Source organism: Chlamydotis macqueenii, chromosome 3 (assembly GCF_036417535.1).
Source record: "Chlamydotis macqueenii isolate bChlMac1 chromosome 3, bChlMac1.mat, whole genome shotgun sequence".
Taxonomy (NCBI): Eukaryota; Metazoa; Chordata; class Aves; order Otidiformes; family Otididae; genus Chlamydotis; species Chlamydotis macqueenii.
Window position 1 is genome coordinate 82,108,634 of NC_141558.1, and position 13,679 is coordinate 82,122,312.

Below are 13,679 nucleotides of genomic sequence, written 5' to 3' on the forward strand. Positions count from 1 at the left end.
CAGAGTTGATGTCGCCTCTGTAACGCATCATTGAACCCAATAAAAGATGTGGTTTATTTTGCTCTTGATGCCTAGAATTCATAACCCCAGAGCTCCATCCAAATACTCTGCAGGCACCCTGTCTGCTATAAACACTTCTGACTCCTTTCTAACCTGGGATTTCTGGTTACTCCAGATGGAGTATGTCTTTGAATCATGGGGTACTCATCATACCTCAGATCTCACCCATTATTTTGTGAGCTGTCCAAAATGCCATACTGACCACTTCATGCTGACCACGCTATGCTTCTCAGATGGTGCTACCTGTATTTCTAAGGCTAGTGCTTGCAGGCAGGAGAAAAACAGGTAAAAGTCTTGTTCTGCCTGCTGCATTTGCCTTTTTTATATTGTGTGGCTAAATGGGGAACACTCCACTCATGTTATCAATACAGAATGTTCTGTACTAGTCTAGGTTTTTTGAGGTCCCCTCTTTCTCAATAATGTTGTCCACTTCCCTCCTGTGACATGATGACTCGAGAGCTTCTGCCAGCATACTCTAACCTGGATGTTAAAGGGCCACTTCATTTTGAGATCAGTACATTAAGAGATAAGCCACCAGTGTTGGGAGGAATGGAGTGAGATCCTCACTGCAACAAAAGAAAAATACTTAATACAGATCTCATCAGGAATTTGTTTCCCTTCTTTTCCCAGGAAGTTGACTTTTCTTGATTAGATGACTCTATTTTTAGATAGAAACTTAACATTGTTGTGAATTTCTCTTAGTTTTGATCACAGCAGGAGTTTTCCTCCTCTAGGCTGCCTTGCTGCAACCCACCGTGAAAGTGTATCCAGCCCAAACTTTGTCCTAGAAGCTCCAACGGTCTTCTCTGTAATATGACATCAGTTGTGTGAGAGGGAAGTGCTGAGGTCCTCTAGGAAAAATAGTGACCAGGAACGGTCTATGAAAAACCATTCATTCAGCCAACAGGTTGTTCCTTGCTCGAGTCCAAGTTGCTCCAGGGGAAAAAAAAAAAAAGACCAAAAAACCCTGGGTGGCTGGGAGAGCACTAAGTGAATTATCCCACGTGAGAATGTTCCTTCACTGCTATCATCTTGGTCGCTCCTCACACCTGAGGCTACAAATAGGTGCTTATTTTGTACCGCATATGCAATAAACCCATCACTTCAGGGAAGATTTGGACCTATTTTGCATGTGCAAACTGATTGCAACAGGGCTGTCAAGAAAGAATCCTGACATGGGAAATTAATCATTCATTTTCCTATGTAATCACAAAACTAGATGATGAAAGAGGTACAGTAACCATATGTGGATTTTATTAGATTGTTTCAAAGTGAAATCTTACCTGGAAATTAATTTTACATTCCTGAGAGGAGTTGGAAAGGTGCCTAAATGACTCTGAAAAAAACCATCAAGTTTAATGGTAGTGTATCAAGTCAAGAAAAGAGTATTTAGTGAGAGAAGTATTTGACATAATCTTTGACATCTTCATTAACAAACAGAGCGAATACAATAACTATCACTGACGCTTTTGAATGACACTGGGTTAGGAAGAGTTGCTGAACTGAGAATGAGGCAAAGGAATCCAGTGAGATAAAAATTTGGGTAGAAATGAACAATAGCAGATTTGTTTGAGGAAAAAAACCCTGCAACATAAAGATATCTATGAAATATAATAAATGAATAGTAACAACAGGGCAAGCTAGTGAATGCCAGGGTGCATATGCCACTTCACTACATCGCTGGGCCATCCAAGATACGGTAACTTATCTGTATATTTGTTTATATATGTCATAGAGCAGAGCTACAGTAGCTCTCATGTGATCCCACTCCACTGCCACGTTATGTTAAATTCAGGACAGTATTATTTGAACAGTAGGGACAAACTGGAGAAACTTCAGGAAAGATTGACAGCAATCTGAGATTTAACAGAGAGAGGTATGTATGTATAAAAACATTGCATGAAACAGAAGATGTATTTAAGGGGACTTATCCTTTGGTGAGCACAAACAAAGCATGTGTGTCTTTTCCCTAGTAAAGACAGAAAACTGTAAAATATCCTGTATGCGTAGAACATATACCAAGACAGTTCTCAAGACAGACAAGATTCACAATCCAAGCACTGGACACTATTTCTCCTATAGCTCATTATATCTTACCCCTATGGGTACCTCTTGTCTGATTTTGGAGGTGGACACTTCCATTGATGACTCTGAAAGGTAAAGTATAAGCTTATAGCGGGGGACTTTTGATCTGTGAATTACAATAGAACAAAAGTGGCAAAACAGCATTCCCCTCGAGTACACATTTATTTCCAGGACGAATAAGTCTGTTGGTAGATAAAAGGAAAAGAGCACTTTTTAGAGATCATGTACATCACCTGCAAGATTTTGTCATCACAAAACCAGTAATTGACTTACTGACAGCATTTTGCCAGTGAAACTCTGCCATGACCACCACTTCCTTGGCGATGGGATTGACAACTCTGGGGGAACAGTCTCTGATGAAATGCTTACCATTTGCCACGCTATGTCCTATCAGATCACAAAACCTGCAGTATTGCTGTACTGTGATAGAGAATTCTGGTGGCAGTGAAAGGTAAAATACAGGTTTCCGGCTTTGCAGTGTGGGAAGACAAACCTGTTCAATCAATAGCAGCATTCTTCAGAGGTCACAGGCAATGCCAGCCTTGGTGGAGGAGGCTATACTTCACAGGTAAAGGAGGCTAGACTTGGTCCAGGGCACGATAAAATGTGTTGGTGACAGTTTCACCTGTCTTTCTCAGGTGTTCAGGTAATTTATAAAGCTCTTTTGCTTGAGTCTTAGAAGGAGATTGAGTTAATATTGGGTTATCAACAGTTTGGACACTTAGGTTCCTTTTCCTTGTGAGTGCTTTTAGATGTACCAGTTATCCTGAAGCACGGAGGTTACACTGGGTGCTTTTTCTGCTGATATTCACTCTGTAAGGAACAGTCAAGTTAGCACACTTATCTGTTATGAGAAGTTGGTTGTGGGACTCCAGTAATACATTACTCCTCTTATTTAGTGCAATCTCATTTAGATCCACAGATCTGATGAAAAAACAAGTGCTGCACTGGCAAATCCACTATTTCAGCACAATTTCCGATAAGAAGCATCATGGTCTTCTGCCACCTATTTCAATTGAATAAAACTTATTTATTTATAAGTGACAGAAGAAAATTGATTAAATGAATATCAATGTCAGTGATCTGCTTGTATACAAAGCGGCAATTTTAATTTTGTACCCAGAGAATAGATAGAGTTGCCATAAAGCTAAAAGGCAAAACTAATTACTATTATGCCGTAAATAAATGCCTAGCTGTTTTACAGCTCTGCCTGGCTTCTGTCCTCATTGCTTTCCCTAGCCAGTACTGCTGCACCAGCTGGAGATGGCAGTGCTGGTGTCTTACACTGGAGCAGGGAGCACTGGGACTGGCAACCATAGGTTTCCAAATTTGTGTTTGGGAAATAGACACAAATGTTGTACAAACTCTTCCAACCTACCTGAGAGTCAGCATTATTCACTCCTTGGAGAGCAGAGCTTCACAAGAAGTGAGGAAACATTAATTACACGAATGTCTCCTCTTGACACACATCAAAGTGAGCAGATTTCACAGATGAAATGTCAGTGAGCGCTGCTGGCAATGGGTCCCTGGGCTGGTGTGGGATGGATAAAACCCAGCCACCCTTTCGCACTTCCACATTGCCCCATCTCAGCTTCGCACTGAGGGCTACTCACTGCCGTGCCGCGGCCCTGCCCACACACTCAGTCTGCTCCGCCGATTGCTGGGTCACTAACTGTGCAGCAGCTCCGACTCACTGACACCATCTCATTTCTGCAACACATAACAGAACAGGCCTCAGAGATTCCTTTATAATGCCACAGATAGACATAAACAGATGCTCTGAACAGATGTAATCAAACACAGATGTGATCTGAAGATTCCCAGGCAGACTCTGGGGTCCAGCCAAACTACACGTAGCATGGACTGATGGCAAAGCTGGAAATGCAGTGAGGGTCTCACCTTTCCACCCTCCCGATGTTGCTGAGCAGAGCAAACTAGGTATGGCAGATACGAACGTGCACCAGTTTCTGGGGGGCACCTGGGGACCACCAGGCTGCAGGATGGACCCTGTTTCCCCCCAGGTAGTGCCTGCCCTTTCTCCTGCTTCTTCCCCATGCTGGCTGGGGGCATTGTTGTCTTTGGAGAATCTTTCTTATAGCAGATGATCCTGTCTGGTGCAGCTGGGTTTTTTTTTTTACCAGAATCTACCCAAACAGCCCAGTCTTCCACTGTGACCTTGTCCTTCTAGCAGTGGTGAGAGACAAAGGGTGGGTGAGTTTTCTGTGACTAGCAGAGATGGCAGTAAAGCCATTCCTACTCATATAAAAACACTTGTCTTGGGGCACGTTCATTCATGGGAGGCTGAGGAAGTTGTGGAGTGGGGAAAGTGGGGGAGTTAGTGCTAGAAATGAAGGGTGGGGAGAGTGGATCCTTCTTTCCATGTCATTCCTGTGTCTGGTGCAGCCGTTGGATTTCCAGATTCACTGGGTCTCTTTTTCCAGAAGCTCCTGGTTCTCTGTCTCACAAAAGAAGACACATTTGCTGGAGGATTGTGGGGAAGACAGGTCAGGAGGTGAACAGGGACAAAAAGAAGAATGGTTTTACGAGAAGAGTAGTGCCACTTAGAGCAAGTCTCAAACTGGAGGTGGATGCTTGGTGGGGACAAGAAGATCTGGACTCATTTCAAGGAAATTTTGACTAAAGAACTTCTTCAAGATCCTAGAATATGCGGGTGGAAAAAAATCCTCGAGATGCAGTTATCTAAGCAAATGCAATATGCACGTCTGTGAAAGAGAAGTAATCATTTCTTAAATTGACTCATGCTGTGGGTTTGATCCAAAGTCCATGGAAAAACTCTGACTGACTTCACAGATCCTTGGGGTGTAGGTGGGAACTTTGCCACTCTCTTAAAAAAAAAACCAACAGGGTCAGGCTTCTGCTCTTGCCTGAAAAACAAATTCAAGGAGAAGACACAAATCTAAATTTGAATTTCTGTAGCTATACTGTTGTTAATAATATTAAAGACCCACGAGTCTATGTTTTAAAGCATATTGTACCTAAATAGAAATTTTACACATATCTGCTTACATGCTTGTTGTAAAAAAGTAACTTAATAGAAAAAGTAATCACATAAGATTTTATAGATTGAAAGCAATGTGTTAAAGAGCACCTTTGAGTCCTTTATTGTTAAGATCGTAAGTTTTCTGATTCATGCACATGAACACTTTGCTTTTCAGAGCAGTTATTTTATTTAGCTTTTCTTACAGAAGTGAGCTGGGTGATAGTAGCTATTATTTCAATAGGCAGGGCACGTGGTTTTTTTTTTTCAAAAGGTTATAGTAATTAATTTGAAGCCAATATGAAAAATATGAATAGCAAACATAAAATAGCTTTTGTCAAAGTCCATATTGCCTGTAGAAAAAGAAGGGAGAATTTTAACAACGTTTCTATATGAAAACATCGTAAGACATTGAAGTTGTTGAAAAGTTTTGGAGAGATCTTTTGAAACAGATGAGTTGTTTTAAATTAATATTTAAATTTATATTCATATATACTATATATACAATAATGTTTTTAGAAAGAGGCTGAGATTGAAAAACATGCAATGATGTGAACAAAGAAAAATATGTTGGGATTCGCAACACTTTCTGAAAGTTTTTCGACATCCCATTTCTTTGCTTAGCTTTTCCATCTCTATAAATAGGCAACACCAAACTGAACTGATCTTGACCCGAGCTGCCCTTGTCACCGAAGCTGTCCTTGGGGAGCACCGACTCTCACCGACTCCAGACTCATCTTGGGGTGACTGGGGCATGTGGTTTGCTTTCAAAAATGCTCTGTGAATATGAACAGCTATTACGACCCCGGTACATTTAATGACAAAAATGTGCTAATGCTGCGCTGACGGCGTTCGCCCTTGCACTCCATCCCTCACGCAAGCGATGCTGCGGGATCCGGCCGGGCAGGCTGCGGAGCGGCCCCGCCGAGCGGCCATTGGTGCCGTATTCTCCTCGCTGCCCTCTCGTCTTTGCTGCGAGTAAAACAACCTAAAGCAAAGGTTTGCTTTCCCCTCTCAGCTCAGAGCCCTCTGCAGAGACACTCTCCGACGGCGCCTCGCCGTTGGTAACACGAAATGCCGAGGAAAGAGAGCAAACGCACCTCTCCCTCTGAAAGTTGTGCTCTTCCGACTTGTGAGGAGGATGATTTGGGGGTGGGTGGGAAGAAACCGCCGGAGAAGGGCAGCTTCTATTGGGCCCCTGTCCGTGCCGTGCGCGGCAATAGGAGAGGAGAGGGCAGCGCCCACGGGTGCGCGGGGAGCGGCCACGCGTGTGCTGCCGGCCCGGCGGCAGGCATTTATCTCTTCCCTCGCCCAGCTCGCAAGGCAGAGCGAGGTGCGGGGCCGCGGGGCGGGGGAGTCCTCGGGGGCGAGGCGGGGTTTGGGAGGTTAGCGGCTGGGGCCTCGCCTGGCAGCCAGAGCACAGAGGGGCTGGTGGGGACGGGGAGGGCCCGTTCCCCAGGGCCACTGCAAGGAAAGCACCTGCCCCGTCGAAGAAGTGCTTTTAATTAAGTGCGGTAATGACCTCCACCTTGGCCGTGGTGAAGGTGAGTCAAGTGCTTTTACGCTCCCGGCCGAGATACTTCCTTCAGTGACGGCTTTACCAGAGCTGCTAGACACCGGTTAAAGTTACGGCGATGGGAGAGCCGTAAAAAAAAAGCCCCTGGAGCCCCGGCCGCCGAAGGCTCCCCCCTTCCCCCGCCACGCCAGCGACCCGCGGGCCCCACCCATAACGCGGGGCAAGGGGCTGCATCCAGCTCCCCCCACACCCCCTCTCATCGCCCCGGTACCGCTTCTCTCTCCAGCACGTCCCAAAAGGACAGAGAGGGGCAAAGGGTTCCCTCTATTATTTTCGGGGTAAAATGCCATTTTCCCCGGCCTAACACTTCCTTCCCCCGCCTCTGCGCTTTCCCTGCGGGAAAAAGAAAAATCCCAGCAAGTGCTGACCCGAGGCAGACGGGGTGGCTTTCGGCAGGATCCCCGCCGTGGCTCTGGGTTGCCAGTGCCCCGCCGGGGGGAGCCCTCCGGTGACCCCGCCGGTACCTCTGGCCCCAGCACGTCGGAGGTCGCCTGGCCGCGGAGGGCCGGAGGGAGGGCTTGTCCCTGCCGCCTGCACCTCAGACAAGATCTTTCAGAAGGTGCCTGGGACACCAGGAGGAGAAAGGGGGGAACCTGCCCCGAGTAGGGAGGGGAGGGGGCACTGCAGGCTGGCAAGACCTGCCCCCGCCAACAACAAAATGACACGCAGGGCTTTGTTGCTTCGGCTGGCCCCTCTGAGGCGGCATCTTTCGAGGACTGCAAGGAAAATACTGTCTTGCAGTCGCTGTAATCCCCGGTTTTCATTTACTATTATTCAACCAGGATTTATCTCTGTTGTTTTAGGAGGCTACTTTTCCAGGACTGTTACTCGATACTGATCCATTAAATCATTCCAGCTGAGAGATTAAATGTATGATTTGCAACCAGCTGGATTTCTTAAATGGTGTCTTCGCCTCCCTTCGGAGAACGAGGAGACCCGACGAGAAAACACTTTGCTTTGGCATGGAAACCCGCACATTTGCCCGAAGATTACCACACGGCGTTCATTCAATGCCAACAGTATTCTCTGCCTTTCTCTTCACCGGATTAGATTCCTTCCAAGCCGTAAAATGCTTCCAAAAGCGAGATACCATCGCAACGGCAACGCACGCCAATCGAGCGGGCACGAACCCCGCAGCCCCTCTCCGCCTTTCGCAGGGCTGCCTCTCGCCCCCTTCTACCCTCCCCTCCTCCCCCCACGCGACACCTCAGGCTCTCCTTGGGGTACCAGCCCCCGGTAGGTGCCCGTGCGGGGTCCCCGGCGAGGGTCGGGCGGCCGGAGGTGAGGAGGGGCAGTGCCGTGGTCCGGTCCTTCCCTCCTCCTTCGGGGTCGGGAGGGGGTGTTTCAAATCAATGGTGGCGGCAGCAGTGCCCGGGTGGGGACCGTCCAGGCGGCTTTTTTTTTTGCGATCGCCCGGCGCTAGTCGAGGTAATAAATACACTCGCTTTAGAGGAATAACGGGAGAGGGACTGGCCGCCCTCCACCACCGGAGATCCCCCCCGCGGAGTCAGCATCTCGGAGAATGACAGAAATAACCCCAAGACCCCAAAGCGATCGCGCGTGGCTGGGAAACACCGTCGCTTGCGCTGTGCCGGCCTCACCCGAAAAAAAAAAAAAAAACAAAACCCAAACAACAATTTGAAATGCCCCTTCCAAGCTGAAAGGGATCTGGGTCTTTTCCCGGACTAAAATCACCCCGCAGAGCCACGGCACCGGGGGTGGGGAGCGTCTGTTGGCATAGTCGGGGAAATGGAGCCCGGCTCCACACATATCCGCAGCGGCGGAGCCCGGTCAGCATTGCCCCTCGCCTCCCACCGCCTCGGTTTCTGCTCAAATCGCGAGTGAGGTGGGATCGTCCACCTCCGGCCCTTCTAATTCGGGAAGGGCCACAGCCAGGTAAGCTGCCCGGGGACGGAGCCTACCCCCACGTCACTCTCTTCACGGCCACCTGCGGGGCCCCTGCCGCCCGGCTCCGCGCCCCGCGCAGCGCTGCCAGCACGTCCCTGCCCCATGCCTGGCTTCCTTCGAACCCGGGAGGTTTCTAAACCCTCCCGACTTCCCAGTTGTTGATGTTTTTGTTGGATGTGCCCTCGACGCGGTCTTAAGAGCGATATCCCAAGCTGTTTCTTAAATTTTAAACGTCCCCTCCCTTCCTCAGCACCAGCCCGGGCCTCGCTCGGTGCGGGGTGCCGACCCTCGCCCCGAGCAGCTGCTGGGCGGACACGTAACCGAATATCTCAGGGGCCAGAGCGAAACCCGCAGCAGCCCCATTTTCCCCGCTCCAGCAGCCGCCCTGCCCCCCGCCCAGGGCAGGCCGGGTCCCTGCCCCGCTCCTCCTCCGGAGCTTCGGCCGCGGAGCGGGCTGGAAGGGGCGAGCTGCGAGGAGCAGATCCCGCCGCCTGCCCTGTGCGCCCCGTCGGTGGCAGACGGGCCATTCCCTACCGCGGGGCGGCTCCGGCTGCCGCCGCTTGGACCCACGGCCCCGGGGTAAACAGCCGAATGGTGCCAGCTCGGCCCCGCTCGGTGGTGGGGCTGGGTCTCTCTCGTCGGCTCAGGCTTTGGTAAAGCTTTCCAGCCTCACGCACCTCTTCAGTGACAACTGAGCCTCTTTCTGTTCAGCGCATCCCGTTCAACTCCCCCATCCAGAGTCACCTGCGCCCCCCCCACCCCCACCCCGGCAGCCCCCCGAGGTGTGCAGGGCGGATACCTCCCCGATGGGTGACTTGCTGTGGGCCCTCGCCGTCTCCCTACGGGGCAGCCCGTGTCCCTGCGCGGCGTTGGGCACCTGCCGCCCAGGGTTCCCAAAGCACCGGGCGAAAGCCTGGCCCCGCAGAGGGGACGGCAGATGTCAGGCGATGGGGGCGGACCTGTCCCTTCCCCGCCGAGGCCGGGGGTGCCCAGCAGCCGGGGTGGGAAGCGGGGAGGGCGGGGGAGTTTCCACTCAGAGCCTGCCCGGGCTGCCGGCAGCGGTATCACTGTGCCCGGCTCCATGGGCAGCATGGTCGGGGGGAGAGGAGGAACGATGATGCCTTTACCGCTAAAGTGCTCCCAGATGGAGTCTCTGCTCATCCCTTCTGACCCCCAGCACCACTGCATCTAAGCCGGCACTTTGCAACGGTGGGGCCGGGGGCATCTCTGCCCAGACTTCAGCTCCCGCACGACCAGAAATCGCTCTTCCAATGCGATTCACCAGACTTTGCTCAACTTCATGGCAAAGCTTTATGAAGTCCTGCCTTTTTTTTTTCTTCCTCCCTGTTGCCAGCCAGCCCTGCCCGCGTTGACACCCGGACAGGCTCCCGACGGGCACTTTTCAGGCTCAGGGGTCCGGCTCACACGCGGTAGTTATAACCGCTGCTTCGGTTTCCAGGCTGCAGCCTATTTTTTGAGAGCAGGGCAGCGCAAATGAATATTCCTGATGAAGGTAGCTTTCATCGGGCTCTTTACAAAAATCTGTTCCCCCTTCCCCCCTCCCACCCCCTAGATACACACACACCGTACCGAGGTTTGCATTTTTCATGGCGGGACAGGCAAGGCTATAAAAGGCATGTTTGTTTTTCCTGGCTGTTTCAAATATGTATTTCCTGGAGGACTTCGCATCTAATGGGATCATCAGAAGCACATGTGCGATTTTCATTTTTCTAAGTGATTTCTCCTCTCCCTGAGCAGCATTGTTTGCGGGTGTAACGTTTTACCTGTCTGTTCACCTTAGCTTCAGATAAACCTCTCCGTTTCCCGCTGAGTCTCAGACTCTTGGTGAAGTCTCAGTTTGCTTCCATGTGTCTGTTTTTTTTTTTTTTAAGGAGTATTATTATTATTCTTATTATTCCCTTCTTTTTTTTTCTTCCCCTGTAGGACACCGGGACTCTGGATAAAGGTGAATTTGATATTTAGAGATGGAGCTGGAGCGTCCTCGCCCAAAACTGGCAAAAAACCCCACCACCACCACCCCCAGCCAATAACCAAACGACACCCCCCCCCCCGTTTGTGTAAACGGGAAGGCGATGGACCTTGCTCCCAAGCAAGGAGCAGCCTCTCGGGTGCAGGGAGGGAAGGTTCGAGCCCTGCTCCCCGCAGCAGAATGGGAAGAAGCCGGTGGCTCAGCCCAGCTCCTTAGCTGAAGTATGTGTTTTTCCAAACCCCAGAGCGACTCTCCTTCAGACAAAACCCTCACCTTCTTCTTGTGTGCCGAAGCACTGAAAGTTCCCTTCAGTATATTTTTCTTGGCTGGCAGAGCCGCAGCGTGTTGATTGACTAAGCAGAGGAAGTCAGAGAGCTCTGTAGCGAGGGCTAGTGGCCAGTGTTTTCATCGCCATCTCTCCCCCGTCCCCCCCTGTCCCCGCCCCCCCTCGTATTATTTGTCATCCTCAAGTGGGAGTTTGTTCAAGGCTCATTCCGGGCTGCATTTGTTTCTCCTAAAGAAGGCAATAGATTTTGTTTCCGGGTCTGGTAACAGGAGCCCAAGTGCCTTACACAAACATCGCTGGGCGGGCAAGGGCGCTTCCAAAGCTTCTCATTCCGGGGGCCGGAGCAGCCCCCCTCAAACACACTTTCAGGTTTCAGTTAGGCCCGAACTGCTGAGTCGTGGGTGGCGAAGAGAAATGGGAAGGCAGCTTTCTCCGAGGTAGTCCACGAGAAATATGCCAAGCAGGCGACTTCTCTCGTGTAGATCGTGTTGAATGCCGGCAAAAAGTGGCTTATATCATCCAAAGGAAAATCCAGCCACGCAGCCTGTGGTGGAGGAGATGGGATCCTGCTTGCCAGAGGGTCCTGTTGGAAAACCCCCAATCTCCTGCAAGGCATTTAACCAGCCGGCTAGCCAAGCTCCGGCAGACTCTCCCCTGCTAACAGGGAAGGCTCCTAACTCCCACGAACTGGCTCCCTGTCCCCAGTAAACTGTCACTCGCCCCTTCGGGGGCAGTGCCACCTCCTCAGTAGCCTCTCGGGATGCTCTGCTCTCGCTCCCGTGGGAGCTGCGCCCTCGCAGGACAGCCAGCATCACTGTCCCTCTGGAAGGTGCGGCTTCTCCCGCAGCCCTCTCTTCAGCGCGGCACCAGGAGAGGTAACGCTCACGTAACAAAGCGCCGGGCTTCCCAGCAGAGCAAATCTGCTCTGATACAAGCCGCATATTCAGTGCCCAGCTGTTCAAAGAAACTACTCCAGTCACAGTCCCGCAGTCCGTAAATGATTATGTAATTCGGTATGGATCTAGTCTGAGGGCAAACACCACTTTTACAGATATATACGCACGTGTATGTACCTACATCTGCCTGTCCGTGCGTATACGAGACAGACAGCGAGGGCGGTTTTTCCTCTTTGGTGTCCAAGCTATAGGGGCTCGGCTGCGGGGTCTGCCCGCCGCACCCCGGCCTCAGTTCGGGGATGGCCAGGGGCGGTTTCATGGATAAAGCCTGCCGGGTCCGGACCGTACTATGCCCCGAAACCTGTGCAGGTACTCCGCAACCAACCCGCCCTGGGATGAGGTATGCCCCGCGTAACGTAATGCTAGTGAATCATAACTAATCTGTTTAAAACCAAGGATTAGTCACATCACTTTCGGCGTATTCCTCTATCAGGAACTTTTTTTTTTTTTTGTGCGTAGAAAATCGGGGGGATTTGGGCTAATTTGCGAAACATAATTACTAAGGCAAGTACGGTCCGATAAAATGAGTCTTAACATGTACGAGTTTTCAGGTTGCGTTACACCCGTCCCACCGTCTGGGCTTTAAACTGTGTGCAGCCTTAATGCTAGATTGATCTGCAGATTTATTTTTTTTTCTTACTGCATGATTTCTCTTTCTAGCTGTCTTTGACTTCAGCGACTCGCCCTCTCTCCCTTTATCCGTATATAAGTGATCATCGCTGCAATTTACAGGGGGTTTCATCGCCTCTCTCTTTCAAAGGGCCTTTCTCACCCTGACAGCCCTTCATTTACTTTTCCCGATCGAATTCTGCCTCTTCTGTGCAATATGACCTTTTATTAACCACGTAAACCCCATCCTGTTTTCAAATTGCTTCTTTAAGTGTTCCCCATCTTGGCTTTACTCTTTCTAATCTTTCTTTTCTTTTCTTTTCTTTTTTTTTTTTTTTCCTTCCAGCGGGCAAAGCCTTAAAGCTTTATTTCGGTTTCGAGGCCATGTTTTATTAACCCAGTCCTTCTGTTTTCCTTCCCAAACTTATTTCTGTCCCTAAAAATACAAAATAATTAACTAGCCAATTAATTTATTCTTTGCGATATTGCACTGCTGCATGTATTATTTTACAGGGGCCCGGGAATCTTCTGTAGTCCTAAGAAGCAGCCGTTACTATACTTGCGAAATGTTTATTTTCAAAGGATTAAAATTCATAGCTAAAATTATTAGATGCCCTCCAACGGAAAGAGCAGGGTCTGCTGTTTAGATCCTAAAGCAGGCTGGACCCCACTGACACACTCCCACGGCGGAGGCAGCAGCCGCATCCTCTCCGCTGCTGAAAAATCACCCCAAAGAGCAGAAACGTGAGAAACGTAAACCTGAGCACACCCCACCGTCTCCTCTGTAACACTGTACCCCGCTGCCCCCCAGCATAACGGAACACTGGATTTACTACGGCGAGTGAAATGTTTTTTCCCGAGGCCAATCCTCCCCTTTACCGACATCCATACCTTCCCTTCTATAGACTTTAACGGGGCCTCGGAGAAATGTGTTTTTAGCGGGCACCCACGAACGCCCAGAGGCGCTAATCCAGCCCCAGATTATATCAAATTAGGACATCGCCCGCGCAAAACTCCCGCTGATTGAAACTTCAGCCAGCGTCTGAAACCTGGACGCGATCTTTGCTGATCTACGCATATTTCTATCCCGCTTGAAGCCGTATCGTTTTCTCGGTTTATTTTTCACAAGAAATTCAATTTAAGGCAAAAAAAAAAAAAAAAAACAAAAACCAACCAACCCCCCCCCCCCCCCCCCCACTATAAAACCCCTT